General features: G+C 37.6%; 1 long non-coding RNA gene across 1 annotated transcript in view; it reads left to right on the top strand.

Annotated features, from left to right (window-relative positions):
* Positions 1-22659, top strand: part of LOC128529247 (uncharacterized) — a 171060-nt gene that overhangs the window by 43626 nt on the left and 104775 nt on the right. The window contains exon 3 of the long non-coding RNA XR_008361031.1: positions 18078-18190. This is a non-coding gene — a long non-coding RNA (uncharacterized LOC128529247). The remainder of the gene's footprint in view (positions 1-18077; positions 18191-22659) is intronic.

The following is a 22659-nucleotide window of genomic DNA, read 5'->3' as shown; positions in this document are numbered from 1 at the left end:
TGAATGAGATAAAAATAAATAGCTGTTCCTTTTTCTATAACATTAGTCTTTCACATTTTATTATTTCCTGTTAGACCGTGGGTGTATTCATACTGTATGTACATGCTACTTAAACATCATCATAATGATTGATTCTTGGACATAAATGTAAACAATATAAACTAGAGATGTTTACTTTGTTTGCATACAACCAGAACCAACAAACATAAATGAAAATTAATCAAATCCATAAACTACTGTACAATGTCACATTTCATATCACAACAGTGAATAGTGCTTGGTGTGATGTGGCATTTCTGTACCAGTTAACCATTATACCTGTGTATATTGTGTACTACGCAAATTGCTGCCTACTACTGGAAGTCAGCAGGAGAACCACTGAGGAGTGTCACCTGAGATGGACTGTCAGCAGCCAGAGAGAAAGGATGAATAATGGAACATGTACGTGGTGCCCTCCTGTGCAACTGTCTGTGTGTATGTATGTGAGTATGTGTGTTCGTGTTGCTTTTGGTTGAAGAGGGAAAGGTGTCTGTGGACCAACATGAAAGCCTGGGCAATGACCCACTGAATCAATCCCCATAGTGATCTTCAACCACTGCTGAAGTTACAGTAATTGTAATCCTATTTGCTGTCTAGAGGTGTTCATGCAGAGAGATAATGATCTCCAAAACCTACCAAAAATCTACTGACCTTATCAACCCTTTTCACTGATCTCACAAACCCTTTTCACTGATCTCACGATCCCTTATCTGCTGATCTCCTAAAACTTAACCACTGATCACCCAATCCTTGTCAATTGATCTCACCTACCATGTCTACTTGACATCCCAATTCCTATCCACTGATCTCCTAATCCCTATCCACCGATACCCCAAATCCTATTTACTAATCACCCAAATGGGTATCCACCCATCTGTCCAATGATCTTCCAAACCAACTTCACTAACCTCCCAAACTATATCGACTGATATTCCAGACCCTGTCCAGAAAGAAAATTTGCATGTCATGACAGTTCACAACTACAAGTGACTTTTATCTGACTGTCTGTCCTCTGAAACAGCAAGCATGCGCTCATCGATATGACTTTGCCTGCACCATCTGTGTTCCAACACATGATATTTGTGCGAGCACTAATTAATTTCAAACAATGGATGCAATTTTTGCAAAAAAATATGTTTGTCTGGAGGATGGCAAGCAGTTGTAGTTGGCTGTATTTGTTAAGGTACAAAAGATTACAGAAAGCTAGATGCCTCAGGTTTGCAGGTTTGCAAGGACTGCTATAAAATCCCCATGCAGCCAGTGCTGCCGAATGATGTCACCGGCCTACACTTTTTTTTCCTACCAGTTTCAATCTGGCCATTTTCATTTTTATTTTAATCGCATGATCCTTGATCAGATATCTGATCTTGGACCACCTACAAAAGTGACTCGGGTTCAGGTTAAAAGACATCATATTTGTGTGTTCGGCTCCAAAAATCAGGTATGTGTCACATTATGGAAAAAAAAAAATCTGATTTGTGTCACTTACTACAGGCTGGTAACATGAACATAACCCAACAATAATAAATACTGAAAAGCTTAGGGTGTGCTTGTAAACATGGAGAGGTCAGATTTTGTATAAGTAAATTTCATTCGAATATGGATTTTTATGGTCTTGAAGTGATTTTACTCCCTTATAGGATATAATTCATAAAATACTATAAATAATTCAGCAACTGCAGTGAAACGAATGGAAAGGCCTCTGTTTAAGGATATACAGTATGTGTGAACCCACCACTGTGTCCAGGGAACTTGAGCTTAAAAGGGAGATATTATTAATCTTGTCTACGCACAGTATGCAACCCCAATTTGAAGACAAAAACAAGGAAGTTGTAACAACCATTTAAATCTTGCTTGATTTAGTGATTAAACCATATACTGTACGTAGCATGCCGATAAACATCTATACACAAAAACTGATGGTGTTGTGCTTTTCTTTTAAAACATGCAGCTGGTTTTGTGGGACTCCTTACATGAGTTATATCTGGGGTCCCATTGGTTATTATTTGTGCTGCAAAAAAAAAAAAAAAAAAAAAGAACAGAAAAAAAGGGTGACTTGTTCATTTAGTATTCCGAGGCAGTAATAGGTATTGACCATCTTTTTTCTTCTTCAGCAATTTGCGTGTTTCCGGCTTAATTGTTATTGGAGATTTTATCTTGAATTTGATGCATCGGAGCTTGAACCTGTTAAGCGGTGACAGGGATGAGGAAGCATGAGAGGATGCTATGCAGAATAATCCCTCTCTGAGTAATTAATGACCCTTAAAATGGAGGCAGCGTTTGCACCACTTTCTGGGCTGGACAGCTGGTGCCCTCGTGTCTTCCTGACCTCCACTGGTTCCTTCATTAAACACTGATGCTGTATAGCAGACTCAAGGGAGAAAAGGGAACACACAAGCACATAACCACCCACCCACATACTGTACACACAAACACACATATTCCAAACAGTGCATTTGTTTTGGTTTAAAAAATCTGTTTACACCTGCTTCATCTTTTAGTTCCATATAACGAAATGACCTCGGCTAGGAACCGTGCCAAAAAGCGGATGATGGTAAAGTTGCTAAAACTCTCATGGCCCTTAGCTTCCTCTAGAAGAGGCTTATCTTCTTTCCACCTTGGACATTGATGGGAAATCTCTAATCAGCCCGCTCCTAAGACGCATGCGTTCTGACATCAGGCAATCTGATGGATTGAAATCATTATATCTCTTTTGACATTAATATGGCATTTTTTTGGTGCAGGATTTTTTTTAGATACATCATGCTGGCAGGAAGAAAATAGCATATTTATATGAGTGAGGACTTATGAGCTCTTTTGATGTGAAGGAAATCCAGTGGCCACCGACTGAGGTATAGGAGTCTCAGGTCTGCTTTATCAACTCTGTTTATGAGCAATATGTCACATCCTTCATGCACATCCTGAATGACAGTTATCTTAGTAGGGTTTTTTTCTTTCATTTTTGTGTGTGTGTGTGTGTTTTAAATGAGTCTCCTAACAAAGTGCCGCAACATTGAGACAATATCTGTCAATGAATGACTTTACAGGACTGTTTACTTTTTGAGAATAGTGTTAATCTGAGGTATGTACGAGCAGATGCTTAAAACTCAGAGTAACTGCTGTTTCATCTCATTGTGAGGATATTGCTTTATATGCAAATGCTTTGTTTGGTTAGTAAACATTGTACTGACCAGTAGTTCCATAAATCACCATTTGCTTATTTAATAGATTATTTATCTGATGCAAAACTGTTTGTGCTCATTGATTAAATACTTCATGCAAAAACGACCTCACTGATGATGTTGGACAAAGTCAAATCTGCAAAGAATGAAAAAAAAAGAGAAGAAAAAAAGTCAATATTTATTCTCGTACATATCAAAGAGTGACAGGACAAGAGAGACAGTATCCACAAGCGATGGGGTCATCACGCAAGGTGTGCATTAGGGGAACAATAAGTGCGAACGAAATTAAGGCAGGAGATAAACCTGAGGAGCAAAGTTGGGCCTCACTTTAGCTCCCCTATCCTGGAGGAAGCGGTCTCTCTTTGTTCCTGACAGTCTTTTTCAGATTAGACCTGGATTCCCCAGGTAAAAAGGCCAGCCAGGCCTTATCTTGGCTGATAAGTCCCTTGCACCTTGCATGTGTGACCGTCTGTGACTGCGTGTGCGACCGTGTGTGCATGCAAATATCCTTAGCTGTCAACCCACCACATCTTTCCTCCCTCTCTTTAACACACACACATGCACACACACACACACACACACACTCTCTTCTAACCTTCCGTCTGAATCATACAGACATAACACAGACAAACTTTAAGTCTGTCTTGCTTCCTGCTGGTTCGTCCTTAGATTTTTCCTGTTTTGCAGCACAAGACTGAAAATTGTTAATAATTACGGCAATTTGTTGGGTTTAATTTATGTGTGAGTGTGTATGTTATTTGTATGTCATTATATTTTATTGGCTCAGTGACACAGTCTCCTTACTGACTCCCTAATAGCATGTTTTCTCAAGGGATCCACACAGATAGTAATCCTGAAATATGACGTGGTAGTATTAAAACCTGTTCATATCGTAACGAAAAAGGCAAATGGAGAGACATTGCATGGAAAACCCAACATTGCTTTCACTGGCCTGTTCTCACCATAGTGCAATTAACTCTTGCGGGGGAAGTACTGTATGTTGTATTGTTATGATTACTCAAGCAAATAATGGAAAAGCCTCATGGTGACATGTCATCTACTCCATGTCTTGTACAATTTTTTTTTCTTTTTCACCACAGTCTTCCAGGGAAGTAAACATTTGTCATGTTTGTTAGTAAGCTCAGTTAAAATTGCAATACCTAATACTGGCCAGGTAGTTAAAATCATGTTGGGTCACTTTAGTGCGATTTAACAAATGTTTTTTTTAATTCTGTCCCATGCATAGTTTTAAAGCTGATGTTTGGGTTTTGTGTGTGCATGTGTGTGTGTGTGTGTGTGTGTGTGTGTGTGTGTGTGTGTGTGTGTGCATGCATGTGTGTGTGTGTGTGTGGTCAATGGCGAGGTTATTTCCCTCGGATGTTTTTGCTTCGCTTTGCCTGAGGTTGTTGATTGTACTGAAGGGATCCATTTATTATCTTTTGCATTGTTTAAATATGCATGCCGACTTTCTCCCCCCCTTAATCATCTAGATCGCTTGAAAAACTGTAATCGATGTAGTGTAAATATTCATTGATGCTGAATTCTGGCTACGTCTAAGGCTTTTCCTCCTTTTAAAACCCAGTATTATATGCTCCGTATATTTGCTTATATGAACTTTGACATGTACTGTATTTCCATGTTGGGTGTTTTGCATATTTGTGTGAGCGCGAAGGCATACGCACTGTGTGCGCGTAATGCATGTACATGAAATGCGTATCTCGTCATTCCTATGTTCTTTCTCTGTGCCCGCACCGTAGCATATTTTCAATCATTATTAGATCCAGGCAGCTGAAGGCGCTGCCTTAACCTCCGCTATGTTTGTCATGTGATAAAATGAGAAAGCGCTATCAATCTTTATTGTCTGTCTCGCTTACTGTAATTGCATTCAATAGTCCACTGATTCTCTTGTCTGTGCTAATGTCAGGAGCAGTGAAGAGCCAGATGCTGCGACTAGATCACACGGCGCTCGCAGACCACTCTGATAACTTGGCAGAGCCACTCTGCATCCCTTGATAAATTGTTGACAGTATAGATTGTGAACAGCCGAACATTGGAAGTGTATATAGAATAAGAGTCATACCTTGTCGGAGCTCTGGCACTGTGATGTCAGCGAAAGGGCATGTCATGTATTATTCAAATGCATCTAACACTGGAGAAGTGCCAACCGCCGATTGTATCTCAATGAATAGTAAAAAGGGAGAGGTGGGGGGAAGCAGAGAGGACATCAGTGTAGCCAGACCTGAAAGCAAAAAAAAAAAAAGAAAAAAGAATAAAAGACACAGGAAAAGGACAGGTTTGAAGAGGTGTTTTAATACCAAGGACACACATCTTTCCATTAAAATACACACATTACATAGTGCTCATAATTATGACGCTGTGTCCGGAGGTGCTCCCCTGTCAGCACCTATTCACAGATGCCTGGTGTGTTCTGGGAGATTTCCTTTCTTGCTTTTTTTTTCTTTCTCCCCTCTACCACGATGCAAGCATGCAAAGGCATTTGCATGTATTATGCGTTATTCCCTGGCTCTGATGGCTGTTGAAAAATGTTTGAAAAATGTTTATGCATTGTTTGCTTTCCTAGGCCTCATTACAATGTTTCGCAATAACCGTTAGCTGGAGTTCTTTTCGCCACTATTTTCTAGGTCGGTAATGGTATTATTCCGATATAGAAATATAGCACACTTTTTGTAATGCATTGATTATGGGTCCAAAAGACAACGGAACAAAAGCACAGATATGATTATTATTGCCACTGGAAGGGTTATTGTTTTTCATATTGTGCATGTTCATCAGCCACCCTCACATGCTTATGTAGATGTGTCCAGCCAGTCAATCTGCAGAAATAAATAAAGAAGTGAGGCTGAGGGAAATTGCCCTTCACCTCTGCGTCGGGGAGATTTGCATGTGTGGAACGGCTGGAATTGCTTTGTGGGAAGTCTCCCCGGGGGCAGCTGGCCTTCCTCTCCACACCACACTGGGTAAAGGCTATAATTTACACTTTTAGGATTCCATTAATCTCCTTGTTGCACAGATCCTGACACACGGGACAGGGCTGCTTTGCATATCACCTTCCTGAGATGCAGACCTATTTACATGATGGCCTCCAGATTTAATCTGATAATAAAGCTACCCAATGCTTTTTTCCTACTCCATAAAAGTGAGACCGACAGTGTTGCTGAATTTTTTTTCACCCTTATTTTTTTGTGTCAGACAAAACAGAAACTATTTACCACCAGCATGCATCATTTCACACTGTTTTATTGTGTTTTTGGTTCTATATGAATAATGGTCATATTGTGTTGGCTGAAATTGACAACCATGAAAATGAATCATTTTGTTGTTGACCATTTGACCAAAACAAGACAGCTTTCAGACTTATTCACACCATAAATGAGATTTTATTCTCTAAAAAAAAAAAAAAAAAAGATAGCTAGAGCTACCCAAGGTAGAATCTAAACTTCATGTAAATGTATTTGTAATGAGGAAAGAGATAGATCTCCTTCTTTCTGGTACATTTATTTCTTCCATTTTAAATGTAAGTGATTGATGTGTTTAGGGTGGATGAAAGAAAAAGAGGCCTGTTGAATCTGCTTTTATGGAGCTTGTTTTATTGAGTTGTTCAGTGAAGATTTGAGACATTAACAAAAAGTTTCTGAGGAATCACTGCTTGTAGAAGCTAGGAAGTAAATTTTATTAAGTAAGGTGTCTAAAGTGCTGTATGTAAAAATAAAATAAGAAACGATATGTCAACCAATTCACCAATAATAACCACATATCATATGAAATATAATTATATGGAAAACAATATGTTGGCAGGGAAGGTGCACAAATATAAAATTCAGATAATAATTTAATATAGTTTGGTTCTGATATATACCCATTATGACCCATTTTAACTGACCGTGAGCAGACCAAGAAGCAAAACCACAGTTCTAAAAAACGAGTCCATGGCGGGAAACATGCCCAAACATCACAACATGCAGTTTTTCAAATAACCACTATTGGCTCCAAAAGTGAGTCCCCCGTGTTAAAATGCCCATCTCTCTAACAGAAATAACTGTTTGCAGACTGGTACAAATAAAAAATAAAAATAAATGTTGGGATCTAAAGCTAGATTTTCCATCCATCAGAGCTGTATGAAGTGAATTTTTATGTAACTCATTGATTGAAATTATTTTAAGCCATAAAATGATGCATAATTAGGGGCGTGGCCGATTTGAGTGACAGCTGCATTGCACAGAGGGTTTGTCCAGTTCTTATACAGTCTATGGATCAGATAGATATTAAGCTTTATCAACAAGTAAACAGATATCAAAGATATACTGTAAATATAGCATAGCGTATGTGTGCATAGCATTTATTCATTCATCCTTAGGAACTGCCTGGTCATGGTCACAGTGCTTTAAAATGAAGTGTAGTTTGTTTGTCTGCATTTGTACGAATGCAGCAAACTTAATTGGTTAAAAAATATTGCAAGCAGGTACAAAAAAATAGGACATGCTTGCAAGGTAGTTCTACCACCAAGTTGTTTTTCACTGTAAGAGAGGGCATCATGGTATGATTTAACAACGCTTTATGGCAGGCCATAGTTGCTTAGAGTCTATATTTGAATTCCAGTCATCTGCTCCATACTTTCAGTCCAGTAGGTGGTGATAGTGCACTAACTGCTTATACACACAAAGGAAGAAGAAGAAGTAATACTCTGACAAAAAAGGAGTACTTTGCAAAAGACACAAATGGTTTGTGTTTTCTGCAAAATCTGTGGTATATTTCTAAGGAATTTAGCAATTTTGGGACATTTAACATTTGAAAGTTTACATAAATTATTTCAAAAGTGTGAAACTGACCCATCAATTCACCAAGTTATAATGCTAGACCACACAAAAATCTATCTATCTATCTATCTATCTATCTATCTATCTAGACATACACATCATATAGTGTATTGATGTAGATATCGTACTAAAAGTGTCGGCATGACTTGATAGCACATTCTCAGCATCTTGTTTATCTGTCTGCATTGTTCGACGTGGTGATCATATTAATCAGCTCCAGGAAGCAGATGTTTAATTGCACCTATAGAAATTAGTGCGGCTACAGCTGCTAAAGCTAGCCCATGAAAAGGAGAATGAACACGTCTCGTAATGAACCACCGCCGATGGAAATGGAACTGTTTACTCAGTGTGCAGCGCTTGTCCATATGGCAAATGGCAGGAAGAAATGAACAGGTGAAGAGAGAGAGTGAGGGGTGAGGAGAATGGTGCTTCAGCTAGGAAAAAATATAGGGCTAGATGTATGTATCTCTTTCTTTTTCTCTTACACTCTGTTTCCCTCTCTCTTTTGCTCTCTCTGATTTTCCCAGTAACGATCAGCAGTTGATAGACCAGTAGTAAAGGACCCAATATAGTGTCCATTTGAAAGACATTATTCATGCATACAAGAAGTACGTCATCTACCTTCTGATTCCAAGCATGGTATTCTATTTGGTAAACATATTTAATATCTAGCTTTAACTAAATCCTAAAGGCTTTTCTAGTTGGTTATTTATTATTCAAGATTTGCATGTTGTATTTGCTCATGTCTTTCTGCACTTTTGTACTCCCCGAAGCACAAAGACTTACACTTTTCTATATTCAAGTTGAGTACAATTGCGTATATTTGCTTTCCTAATTTGTAAATGTATGCTTCAGGTCTGTATCTTATAATAGTAAGCGATGCAATGATACTTCAGATCTTGCATCTGGTTCCTCACTCCTGCATGTCCTCGGTAGCTCAGACATGAACCAGAGGGAAGCTGTAGGAAGGAAGATGCCACCTTGTGGCAACAGGAACTCTAGACCCTACACACACTCTCTCTCTCTTGCTCTCTCTCTCTCTCTCTCTCTCTCACACACACACATGCACACACACACGCACACACACACACGCGCACACACACATCACACACACAGACACACACACACACACACACGCGCACACACACGCGCACACACACATCACACACACACACGCACGCACGCACACACACACGCACGCACGCACGCACGCACACACACACACACACACACACACACACACACATTCCTACCTTTTTTCAGTTTTATGTGAGGGGTGGTTTTATATCCCACCATAATCTCCAGCTCTCCTAATCAGTATATTAAATGTTCCATCATAACAAGATGGAGCTGGCTGATAGACAATATCCATAATATAATCATACCTTCTAATCTTTTTTCATTACTTTTTATGTACTTTAACAATGTGTTATTGTTGCATTATTATCTCTGTAGAAACGAGGGAAAATTGTAACACGAGTAAACATTATTAATGTAAAATATATCGCACTGTCGGCTTTAATCGTTTTAATAAGAAATTTGAATTCTTGTGGATTCTCTGTATTTATTACTAGCTTAAATATTCAGACTGTGTGTGTGTGTGTGTGTGTGTGTGCGTGTGTGCGTGTATGTGTGTGCGTGTGCATGCATTGCGTACAAGGACAACTTGCATTCAAGGCCTGCTGAGTTTCTCTTTGTTCAGGTGTCATCTTAACGTTCACATTAATATAATAATAACTGTACTGCCGAATACATTTGCCTACGAAACAGTGAGAGTGTGTTTGAAGTGACAGCTTGTTAGATAGCTCTAGACTAAGCGACGGTGTGTAAGTATTCATGAAAGGAATGCGTGCAATTATACACCTTTCCTTGCACAGTACATTTTATGATTTTATTTATTTGTTATTCTAGATTGTTCCTCCTTGTATATATACAGTTCGATGAAGCTGTTTTCCTTGAAAGTCAGTGTAGCGCCTTGTTTTTATTGCAGTCTTTGGTATTTGACTTCCTATTTACAAATTATGCATGGATATGTTTGTATATGTCCTCTTGTCTTATCTCTCTTTTTTCCCCTGTATCTCCTCAGTCACTTATTCTATCACCTCATCATTATATCTCATTTTAATCAATGGGGGTGTATATGTTTGTGTGTGTCCTTCACTGACGCTCGTGTATCACACATACACTGCTTGCACAGCCTGCAGGCTCTGCGGAGGAGAATAGAAACGAGTTCATTTAGTTAATTAAAATGTATTTGCATATGGAAATTGTCTAAAAATGGTATTAATTTTTAATAGGCAAAGGAGAATGACTTTCTTATATTAAAATCAAATAAAATGAGCGGGAAAGAGCGGCAGGTGTACTGAAGGTACTGAACTTTGCTCTCTCAAATTGAAGACTTTTGGTGTTTAGCTAGCAGATGAATGAAATGTTGTTTTATTTCACCAGGGCACATCTGAGTAAGGCATATCAGCAGACATGTGATTTGTACTTGTTGGTTATAATTCATGTCTTTAATAAGTCAACTTCTACGAGAGAGTGAGAGAGGAGGAAGAGAGGGAGGGGAAAAAGTGCTGGCTGAGAGAATGACAGCCTAAGAGAGAGAGAGAGAGAGAGAGAGAGAGAGACAAAGAACAGCACAAACTGAACCAGTCTTCTTGTGTCCGCTAACTTACACATCAGGCAAAAAGAGGCCTAATTAATTAAGTACAGTATTAGAAGTAATGGGCTATTATAATATAAATTGCTACATTCTGGAACCAATTTAATCCAATTACTGAAACCCCACATGAATATAATACCTCAAAAATCACTCTGTAATGGTCTTTGGGGAGAGAGCTGTCAGACAGTTTAGCCAAAAAAAAAAAAAAAGGAAAAAAAGGGGGAGTAAAGAAAAGATCTAATTCTCTTTAAAGGCAATGATAATTTGCTAATTGACATTTTGTGTCAATTCCACCTGAATGCCTTCTTAGTTCATCTATTTGTCTGTTCCACTCAGCGAAAGCTGGCCTCATTTAGGACTCCAGATGAACGCTGATGATTGTTTTCACTTTACAGTAGACAAAAGCCCCGGGTCACATTTGGGTACATTATATCTGACCTTGACTTGATTTAAAAAAAAAAAAAAAAACTGTTTCTTAAATTGTTGTGTTTATAACAAACAATTTGTTCACACAATCCCATGGATGGAGTTAAGGTGTTTTACGACTTTTGGTTAGACAACATCACTGCACATTGTTTAATTCCTCAGTATAAGAAGGAGGTGTTGATTGCTGATCTAAATTACTAAAAGTGATCACTTCATCAGAGTTAAGAGTCTTCTTGTGGTATAGTTGGTTGTCCTTCTAATTAGGGATTAATTCAGATTTAATTCTTGATGCATTATCACTCGGTTAATTGGAGTCAATTTGGAATGCAAGTGCTCTTAGTGCACGAGGTGGGTATCGATATGAGCTGTAAAAATAGTACTGTGTTCTGGGGCCATGTGAAAGTCATGTGTATAGGTATTGGCACTTTCTAAGAATTGTCTGAGTCAGTATTCAATATTTTTATTTCTTTGTTCATCATCGTGACATTATTGAAAGATAAGACAAAAAACATGTTTTTTTTGGTGTTGTTAAATTTCCTGTTATTACATTGTTATAACAAAACAGTGCACATGGAGGATACTGTTGTTTTCTTAATTTAAAGTTAAGGTTTCGTTCTGCGAGTCTGTACCCTGCCCACAGAGGCGATTTTAAGGGATCCAGGATGCATTATGTTGTTAATGGAACCTCAGACTGCCGCACCTTAAAAGTCAGTAATGATGGGTCCAGAGAAAAATGCAAAGCTAAGTGTGGTTCATGCAAAAGGGGGCCATTATTTTCGATGTGGAAATCCGTAAAGGTAATGCCCCTCTATTCATGGTGGTCATTAACTTTCAGATAATGGCCTCTTCTCGACCTCGTGCTCTCCCTTGTACTGTCGACCCTGCTGTCAGTTTCGAGCCTGCTGTGCCAGTGGAGCGAGTGCCGCTGATCGGAACTGAAAGAAAGGCCACTTAATCAGCAATCAAGATTCAATTAGTTTTCATATAGCAACGTTTGTTAGCAGGGTGTGCATGTGTTTTGTGTGTGTTGTGTGTGTGTGTGTGTGAGAGAGAGAGGGAGCACATGAGCCTGCACTCTGCACTGCACTGATGAAGAAGGGTAGAAATCTGCAGGCATCATTAGCTCTCTTGTTTTAATTTCTTCTTTTATTTATTCATATTTTTGTGCTTGAACATTGAAGAGGCAGATGTTGCGAGGTGAGCTGATCAGAATGCAGAGTCCCCGGGGCTTGGTTACCATAGCAGTTAACATCCCTGCATCTCCCTCTGATGAAGCATTTTACAGCTCGGTGTGTGTGTGTGTGTGTGTGTGTGTGTGTGTGTGTGTGTGTGTGTGTGTGTGCATGTGGGTGTGCCTGCATATGCACCTTCTGTGTCTGTATATTTAATATTTTTGGAAAACAAGATCAGTGACGTGTATAAACATGTAGAAGTAACGCTAAAATTAATAAAATCTACACAGGTATATTCTGTATATTTATACATTTATAATCTACACAGTTATAATCTGTATATTTATACATTTATATTCTGTATATTTATACATTTATATTCTGGTTATAATTGTGATAGATTTGCACTATGGGCAAGCTTTCATTTTAAAATTTTAATTATTATGATTAAAGTATACAATACAGGATGTAGATTAGATTTCCTAAAAAAAAAAAAAATGAATTGAGTAGGACTAGCATACGAACTGTTGCTGTACTAAAACAACAAAGTGTAATGTCTGATTTCTTTGTTTGCTTTTCCTCTTTTTCTTCTTCTTATTATTTGTTGTATTTTTGTAGTTTATTTTGGGGAAGCCAAAACATGGTATTGGTGCTAAAAAGTATCTCACCTATGTGTAAAAATTAATTTTCAGATAATATAAGTCCATTTTTCAAATACTTAATGCGTCTTATCTCTCGATTCATGCCTCATTTTTTGTAAATATTCATACACATTTATATTTTATCAGATAAAAAAAAATTATTAGTCAAATACAATTTCATGCCGTTTTCTGTAGTGTCCGTAACTTTTTTGAATTTGAATCTTTTAAAAACCTTAATTGTCATTCCGATGAAACTTGGCCAATTTAAATTTTACATTACAAGACAAAAACCTACAGTATGTATTATTTCAAAATCTAAAATTGTTAATATATTGCAAATATATATAGTTACAGACACAAAGATTTTTTGCTTTTTGTTTGTTTTTACCAAAAACCATCTTTCATGGAACTAAGGTTGCCCTGGAATTGTAATGGTAGACATGTGTTAACAATAATTATTTAACAGAGTACAATTCTGACTGAATAAACTATAGTTTTCTATGTTTTATGGCCATATAACATTAGGTGTGTGTAATATGGAGCATTTGTTAGTTGTTAGTAATTTCGGGGGAGAAAATGCGCAGAATGCTTTAATTTAAGCAACAATGTTTACTGGTCATATGCTTCTAAAAGCTTGCAGCAATTTTAGTATGCATACTTAAGGAAATATGAATCATTTTAATTTTAAACTATTATTGCTTGAAGCAAGATAGTATAACGCAAAAAATTGAAATTTTTGGGGCACATACAAAATAATCTCTGCATATATATATATATATATATATATATATATATATATATATATATATATATATATATATATTTGTGTGTGTATGTGTGGTGTGCGTATGTGTGTGTGTGTGCTAAAATATAAAATAAATATAAAATTAAATCAGCACCTATACAAATGAATAATTCTTATGCAGTGAGGTATAAGAAAAGCAAGTCTACTCCTAACACTGTGTTTCTGCATGCATACGTCACAGAAGAGCGAGACATGCCACACTCCCACCAACACACCAGCAACGTGCCCTGGAAACACATGCACAGAACAGAGTGCAGCGACGGTCCTGATGCCTCATACAGCCCGCTAAAGGTTAACCAGTAAACAAAATAGCTGTTTCATATTGTTCAGAAGCATCAAGATAAGGCACATGGCTGCAGGGTCAGGGAACATGCTCTCTGAAATTATGCTAAAAAGATAGATCTCCATCAGTGTTATTAATTTGTGTTGGTTTAGCCTCCCTGATTTATCTGCCCTTTGTCTCATCCACTTACCCTCCAGCCAAGCCACAGATCTCAGATTATGTAGACTAATATTTAGAAAAACAGAGCTTGCTGTGGCATGATTAATAAAACTATCTGGATTTGGATGAGTATGGGTGTAGCTTTGCCCCTGGCTAGTGCATGACATGGGGTATTTGTGTGTGTGTCTGTGTTTGTAGGCCTGCTTTTATGATGTGGTGGGAACCAAAAGTTCCCCTGAAATGATAGAATGACAGTTTGATCTTGCTCAGAAGAAAACCACTTATGTTACTTACACTTTACACAAACTCTTTATTTCATTATTTGTTTGTTTGCTGGGCATCATGGTGGCCTGTCACCTACAGGGTCATGTCTCCATGGATAAGGTTTTCCCCATGCTTGGCAGGTTTCCTTCCACAGTTTGAAGGCTTGCAGATTAGGCGAATTGGCAGTTCCAGATTGCCTGTAGTGTAGGAATGTTTGTCCTCTGATAGATTGGCACCCTGTCCAGGGTGTACCTCTCAACCATGTGCTGGATAAGCGGTATAGAGTATGTGTGAACATGATTCTTAAGTTAGTCACATATACATTACTGCACAGTTAAAATCTTTCTTTGCATATGTCAGTGTAATCGCCACTGGAGCAGATAGGGTTGAGGGCCTAGAGCAAGGGTCCAATAATGGCATCCTGGTGGAGCTAGCGCTTGAACCAATGACCTTCTGATGAGTAATTCAAAGACTTAACCCTTGAGCTCCCATGCTCCACTGATTGTTTGTTTGTTTATTTGTTTGTTTTTGCCTAAAAGATATGTTACTGAGGTTAAGATTAGGCCTAGTTTTATGTACTGGTATATCATTAATTCACTGCATTAATGATTATAAAAATGGAAGGTCCTCACAAGAATAGTATAGAGTGTGTGTGTCTGTGTGTGAATGTGTGTGGGTGTGGTTGTGTGTGTTGTCTGGTCTTTAGTGGGCGGAGCAATAAAGCTGTTTACCATAGTCGTGTTTGTACCAGGTTGTGATAGGATGCACTGTAATGGTGTAGGTGGGGAGTATTCATGGCATTTCTTTGCTTGCTCTTTCCGTTCACACGCTGCCCGAGCATAAGTATGATTGTGCAGTTTGCGCCTTTTGACCAGACGTTATTACGACATATTGTCAGCTTTAATGATGAATCCCTTTACCATTATGAGTAAATGTCCGAAGCATGCTTACTTGTAGGCAGGTTATTTATAGACGAGGTCAGTGCAATAATAAACATAAAGCGCCGGTTTATGTGGTGTTAATGAAATCCGGGCAGTGGTAATTTTTACGAATTGCTATTATTCATAGCAGTGTTGCAGTGGAGAAGATGGGTGTCTCCGAGTCATAATTCAAAAAGTGCAGCAGGGCTCGGCGATTAGGGGGTAGGACTAATTCGCTACAAAATGAGTCGATGTGTTTTCAGTGTCTCGGGCCAGCGTGAGCAGTACGGCTGATTGCATTAGCGCTATAGAGAGCGGGGCTCATAAATATATTTATTAAGCTTAATATTCCAGGAGCGGTTGAGACAGATGTTATCTCCGCGGAAAACGTATCATTAATCTCTTCAGATCTGCGGCGTTTGTGTGGAAAGCAGTGAGAACGTGCGCGCGTGTGTGTGCATGGAGATCCGCTCACTCACGCTCTCCTCGCCTCACATCTCAGTGAATGTATCGAACTGCAAACTCACAGATAATCAAAGGTAATCGTTTCTCAGCTGGGCCTGCACTGTGAGGGACTGCAGTCAGGAGGAGTAATCAATGCGAGATGCTTATTCAAGCTGAGCTTAAAAAAAAAAAAAACAACTAAAAAAAAATAAACCAAATACGTAAATAAATAAAAACAGATGCCTTATCGTAATATGTGTAGAGATATCGTGATACGCTAAGCTCACTTCAGAGGAAAGAAAAGTCATGGGCTCTTCAAAGGGTTTAAAGATCGCGAGGCTGATTGTACCGAGTGTTTGGCCAGATACTGGGCTCACAAACTGTCTTGATTTTCATATTTTTTTGACTTGCTTATTAGAGCACAGCACTTCTATTTCCAACCCATGTCATTGTACAGCTGGGTGAAACGGATGTGGGCCAGGTGCTAACTTACACACTCGTATTGTCTGTGAGGAGCATGCTTCCTGTTCTGCCAGTGCGTATGCGTTCGTGTTCAAATCTCTCACAGCCTCAGTGCCATCTTATTGCTTTCTTGTGGTTGTGTGAGAGAAATCCTCCAGATTCCTTCCACCCAATCCCTGAGGCTACACTCTTATATAGAGCAGATGTTCTCTACAAAAGGCCATGAATGTTTAATCATTTGTGTTATTGATGCTGTTTTTTTTGTTTGTTTGTTTGAATGAGTGTGTGTGAGTAAGTGAGTGTGTGTGTGTGTGCGTGTGTGCGTGTGCGTGTGCACAGGGGTGTAAGTATATGTAACGCATGAATGGTTTTTGCGTTGCATTTGTAGATAAATGTAAAGAGGATTAATCTAAGTTACTTCTTCAAAATATATAATATACAGATGGAAACACATGATCTTAATCATTAAATAAGTAATGTAAATACTGCTCATATTTCATTGCAACACAGTTTTAAAATGGTTGTTTCTAAAAATATATAATATTTACCCTGTAATTTGCTTTATAGCACAAAGAGGAAATTCTCGATATTTCATACAGTATTCATTGTTATGTTTATATTTTAATAATACATTTAAGAATTGCAATTTCTCAGGCTCTGTAGTTTGTTTAAGTTCTAAGTGCCATGTCTACACAGATCTTTTTTTGTTGATGAATTATGTTCTGCCGCCCCTCCAATAATAAAATTGACAAAAGTTTTTTTTTCAATAAGATAATTGCTTATATTTATTCATTTACTATAAAGGACAAAGGCTTTTGTCAAAAATCAAAGTCTTTTCATTTGCACAGATGACATAAAAAACTGCATGTTGCATTTCTCGCGGTTCTTTGCTAACAAATACTGGACATAACATCTAGCATATTAGTGCTGTTCCATTATCGCAATATTGCAAAGAAATAAGAAATCATAATCACGAATATTTTACATAATTGAATAATTACTTGCTGATTTTTAAAACATCATGCAATATAACTGAAAAAGAGTAAAAGAAAAAGATAAACTTTGTTGACAATTTTTTATAAACTGGAAAACAATTAAAATAAATATATTTATTTATAAATGTGTATGTATAGATAGATGATAGATAGATGATAGATAGATAGATGAGTTGTTTAATTGGTTGATTGATTAATTAATTGATTGATTGATTGATTGATAAATAGTTCCACAGTCTGGCTAAAAGTGACTGTGTAAATGAATTGGTTGTGCTAGATTTATAACACACAAACGTGAGAACATTGCTAAGAAATGAACTGTAGCACAGATTAAAATTATTGTTTAATCTTTTTATTGTTTAATCTTGATTATCCTGTTTTTGTGATTGTTCTGAGCTACAATTGAAACCAAATTTAAATAGCGATTAATTGCACAGCCATATAACATACAGTATAGTGGTGGCATTTATAACATCAAAAAAGTCCCAGAACTGTTTTTATTTCCTCAGTCTTAATCTGCTTAGTTTTACTGAACCTGTAGCTTTAGATTCTTGTTCAGTTCTGACAGGAGTGACTTCTGATGGGGTCTTCTGCTCTTGTAGCTCATCTGGCTCCAGGTTGGATGTTGTGAGCATGCTGAGATGCTTTTTAGATCACCACAGTTGTTAAGAGTGATTAATTGAGTTACTATAGACTATAAGACATTTAATATAAGACATCTCTCTCTACTGTACTGCTGTTAATTGATTTTCTGTTTTGTTTGTCCCACCATTCTCTGTAAATTCTAGAGTCTGGTGTGTGGGAGAATTCCTGGAGATCAGCACTTTCTGAGAACCTCAAACCAGCTTGACACCAAGAACCATACCATGGCCAAAGTCACTGAGATTCATTCTAAACCTTGGTATGAACTTTTACTCTTGACTTGTATTTGCACTGTTTCGTTAACTGAGTTGCTATTATTATTATTATTATTATTATTATTATTGTTGTTGTTGTTATTATTATAATTTTTTTATTATTATTATTATTATTATTATTATTATTGTCATTATTATTATCATGCATGCTTCGTTCTGTCCCATACTAAGCCTTATGAAGTGGCTCATCGTTTTGGCTACTTAATTACTTAATGGATTCTAATTACTAGCGACCCCCATGTCTGTATTGACCTACAGTTGCTAAAAAGCACCATATTGGTAACAGTTTGATGTCTGAATCTAACTGATATTTTGCAGCGACTTGATGATGCATTAATATGCCCGTGTTCTGGATGAACAGAGTTGCTTGTGGCTATATTTCACAGCATGTATGTTTATTTTGATCACCTATTTGCTTAAGTGTACAATAAAACTATCAAGCCGCAATAAATAAAAAATTGGGAAGAAATAGCGTTTGCCATATCTGGCTAAAAAAGATTCAGTTGCAACATTCAATTTCATGGTGTTAGGTACTGGAGGGAAAAGTGTTGTGCAATCTGTGGGAAAGAAATATATTAATTGTATATAATATACTCAGTTTTATTTTCGACTTTTCTAATTAGCTGATGTTTTGTATCACTGCTCCTAATTGTCGGACGGTATATCAGAGTCATGCAGGATGTGCGTGTTTAATTTTAATTCAGTGAAGGTATAAAAATCTGCTTGAACTTATTTCAGCTGTTCTGTTTCAGTGACAGAGGCAGACCTCTGCCTGGTAACACTGCGAAACCTGCCTTGCCTCCAAACCAAGTTCTTATTCAAACAAAAAGTGGTGTGCTTGAATTTGAACTCGCGGCTGAAGCTGGTAATTAGCCTGCATGGAGTCAGCTTTGATTGGCATTGTAATTGGATTGTCATTGGGCTGAAAACCTATTATCTTTGGATCATGCCCCATGAAATTTGTTGGAAAAACTTTGCTGCCAGTCATTAGAGCGGCCATCTTGGGCTTGCAAATGAGGTTTAAAGGGAGCAAGATTGGTACCGCTGGGACCTTCATTTCGCCGAGTCCCTCCACACAATTCCATTGGTATTGATTAATGATATTAGCATTGCAGGTGTCTGTTACAGCGTGCTGTGTTATTGGCCATTGCGTTGGACTGCTGCTGTTAGTGGGGGAGAGATGAGTAGAGATGGGGAGAGGGAGCAGAATAATGAGAGCGAAACCAGAGAGAAACGGAGAGAGAGAGAGAGAGAGAGAGTGTGAAACTGTGGGCGACTTTTCATTTGCACTTGTATATAAAAAGTATTGGCTATATGTATGTGTGTGGGGTGTTCTTTCATGCTGGAGTGTATTGTAGCAATATTAAGAGAGGGAATTCAATGCAACAGGAACATATAGTATTTTGCGTTCACCTCTTAAACACTTGTTCGTCTGTGTGTGCGTGCATATGTATGTGTCAAACTCTGTGTGTTTAGAACTTGCGAGCTTATTCCCATGCGCCTTACACGTACTGAAGTGTGTTCTGAAACAATAGGCTGTGAGGGTGATGCTTCCTCAGGTGTGCGTGGGTGTGTGATTGGCTCCCTGCTCCAAGAGTTCTCACCTCACATGCAGATGGCACTGAAACACACTTTCACACCCGTAGCCCCCGGTTCTCGGAAACCAGAGCCGCCGAGACGGCCGCGTCCTCACGGAGACGCCATCGGCAGCACGGCGGGTAAGCTGCGTGGAAAAACGCACCTGTGGTGAAAATGATTATTTTCTATGAACTTGAGGGGGATAGGCGTGATGGAATGTCATAAAAAGCGCAGGCAGGTTAGTGGCTATTCGTCTGAGGTTGGAGCTCAGGGAGTGTGCAGATCCCCGCACCGCTATGCTGCATTTAATGACTGCTGTGTAACAAGTGTATGCACACTAATCGCAGAGCAATCTGCACTTGCACACTTCCCAAATTTATATCAGCACTGCCCGAGGTTGGATCAGAATATACATTTGATTTGAACTGTGTACGAGCACTGATAATGGGGAATCAGGCGTCGAAGTGGAAATTCAGGAAGTGTTATTTTCCGCCTTAAGCTGTTTAACAGAAACCAATCAGAGAGATCTTCTCGAGACGCCACTTAGATAATGATTGTAAGCTGTATTGCTTTAATTGTTTTGCTGAATTAATTAGATCATTGTAATGCTGTGGTAGTAAGTGTGTTTGTGTGTCTATTTCAATTCCCTTCATGTAGTCCAGCTGAGCGATGCCATAGCCACAGTGTTACTTTGTAGCTCGACACTAGTATCAGCCTCTCCTTCACTCTATGCAGCTACACAATAACAGCTGATCAGCCTGCTGTTGTCTTGATTTGCATGCTATGGACGCATCATTATTCACAACATTTGATGTCTATAAAACACATTAGAACTGTTTCCTTGAGCAAAATATTATGGGCCTGCAATAGCAGACATCATTTGTCTACCCAAATTGTAAAATGTAAATTGATATGTAGGAACATGGTCCATTAACTTTTTCATTAATGCTTATAATGCATTTGGAGGGTCGTGTGAGCAGGGAGAAAGAAGGCATGTTCGTTTTAGGAGAGAACAGGGTGGGCACTGGCATACACACATTGTACATGCACACAGAAAAAAATCACACAGTCTGTATATACTGTACCCACACACAATACAGTCTCATATACGGAATGCATCACATAGTCTCTATACACAATATATCACTTAGTCTACACTCTAAAAAATGCTGGGTTAAAAAACAACCCAAACATAACCCAGCCGCTGGGTCACTATTGGACAGAACACACGCTGGGTCATTTTGACACAAGTGCTGGGTTTAACCTTTTAACCCAGAATTCTGTGTTGTGTTATGATTTTGACAATTATAATCCCAAAGTGACCATTTGTTAAATATAAAATAAATGTAACATAAACACTCTGTAAAACAATAAAAACAAGAGGCCCCTGTAAATCTGATTTAAATTGCATTTTTTTGTATTTAATACAATGTTTAAACATACAACTCTTACAATGCCCACATGAAACGTTCCCCATCTTAATATTTTTAATATTAGTTATTTAACTATTATTATTGAATTTCCTTCACATCAATGACATTAAAAACAAAAAACGATAGAACTTTTTAAAATATAATTTATTAAATATGGGGTTTAAAAACTTTTGTCCTCAAAAATTTAACAGATGACTGGTCATGTCCATCAATCTGATCTACACTATGCTGGAGAAACTCCCAGGTGGAAAGACACTCCTTTGTGTAGTTAACATCAAAGATAAAAAGAACAACAACTTTAAGACAAACATCAACGGCCTCCACCAAAGAGCCTGTATCAATAGCATTGCCTCCAACAATGGGAAAGGTCTGTCAGGTCCCTCTTGTTTCATCCCCAAAGCACAAAACATGGAACAGTGCTCTAGACATCTTTATATTTTGCAGATATCATTCCCATCATGTTGGTCCCCACCTGTGGATTACACACCATCACTTAGTGTTGCAATAAAACTAACATTTACGTCAAGCATTTTTACAGCTACATATGTATTTAATGCAAAATGTTTTTTTTCTTAAAAATACATAATGTGAACATGAATTTAGTGTATATTTCTGACTAATTTAATTCACTATTTAACGTTCCATCTGGATTTAATTTGAAGCATTCTTTTCAAATTCTCAACAAACCCTAGATGAATAGAATATTTAAGTGATGAATTTACAACTTACAAAAAATATTTCATAAGGACGAAGAAAAAGCTCGTTTTAAAAGATGACACATTCTTATTTTTTGAATAATAAAAAAACAGAATTAAAAAAATATATTAACCTGACACCACCATATCAAAGCATTTAATTTGAACAATAAATTATGCTTTCTCCTACCACAACTTACTAAAAAAAAAAAAAAACAGGAAAAATTGACATTAACTTACCATAAAGTACTGAGTGCTTTGAGTGTGATCCAGTCAGAAAAAAAGAATCCAGAAAGTTCGCTTAAGAATAAACCAACTGCTGCTTCAAAATAACATAACCAGTTTTTTTTACATACAGAAACAGAAGACATATTAAGACTGTCATTAAACACCCTAATTGCTTTTACTTACAACTTATTATATACTTATATTATAAAATATGCCAACAGACTTTCTACACACAGCTTTAGTGAAGATTACTAATAATTTACCTAAAATTACATTTAATATAAAATTTTGTAAATTTAGTAAACTTTTATTTATTTGTGTGTGCTACAAATGCACTTTTCTCATAAAATACAGTACAACATTGGCACAAAATATAAAAACATGAACTCCCCACAGCCCCATATCAAAGTGCGACTTAAAAGATGGAAAAGTGAATGAACATGGAAATGAGCTCGCGCCTACCACAACTACAACATTTAAAATTTAGGTCAAAATTCATATTAACTTACCATAATATAC

The sequence above is a fragment of the Clarias gariepinus genome, chromosome 8 (genome assembly GCF_024256425.1).
Source record: "Clarias gariepinus isolate MV-2021 ecotype Netherlands chromosome 8, CGAR_prim_01v2, whole genome shotgun sequence".
Lineage (NCBI taxonomy): Eukaryota > Metazoa > Chordata > Actinopteri > Siluriformes > Clariidae > Clarias > Clarias gariepinus.
The sequence above is the reverse complement of the archived record's forward strand: the minus strand, read 5'-3'. Positions and strand labels throughout refer to the sequence as shown.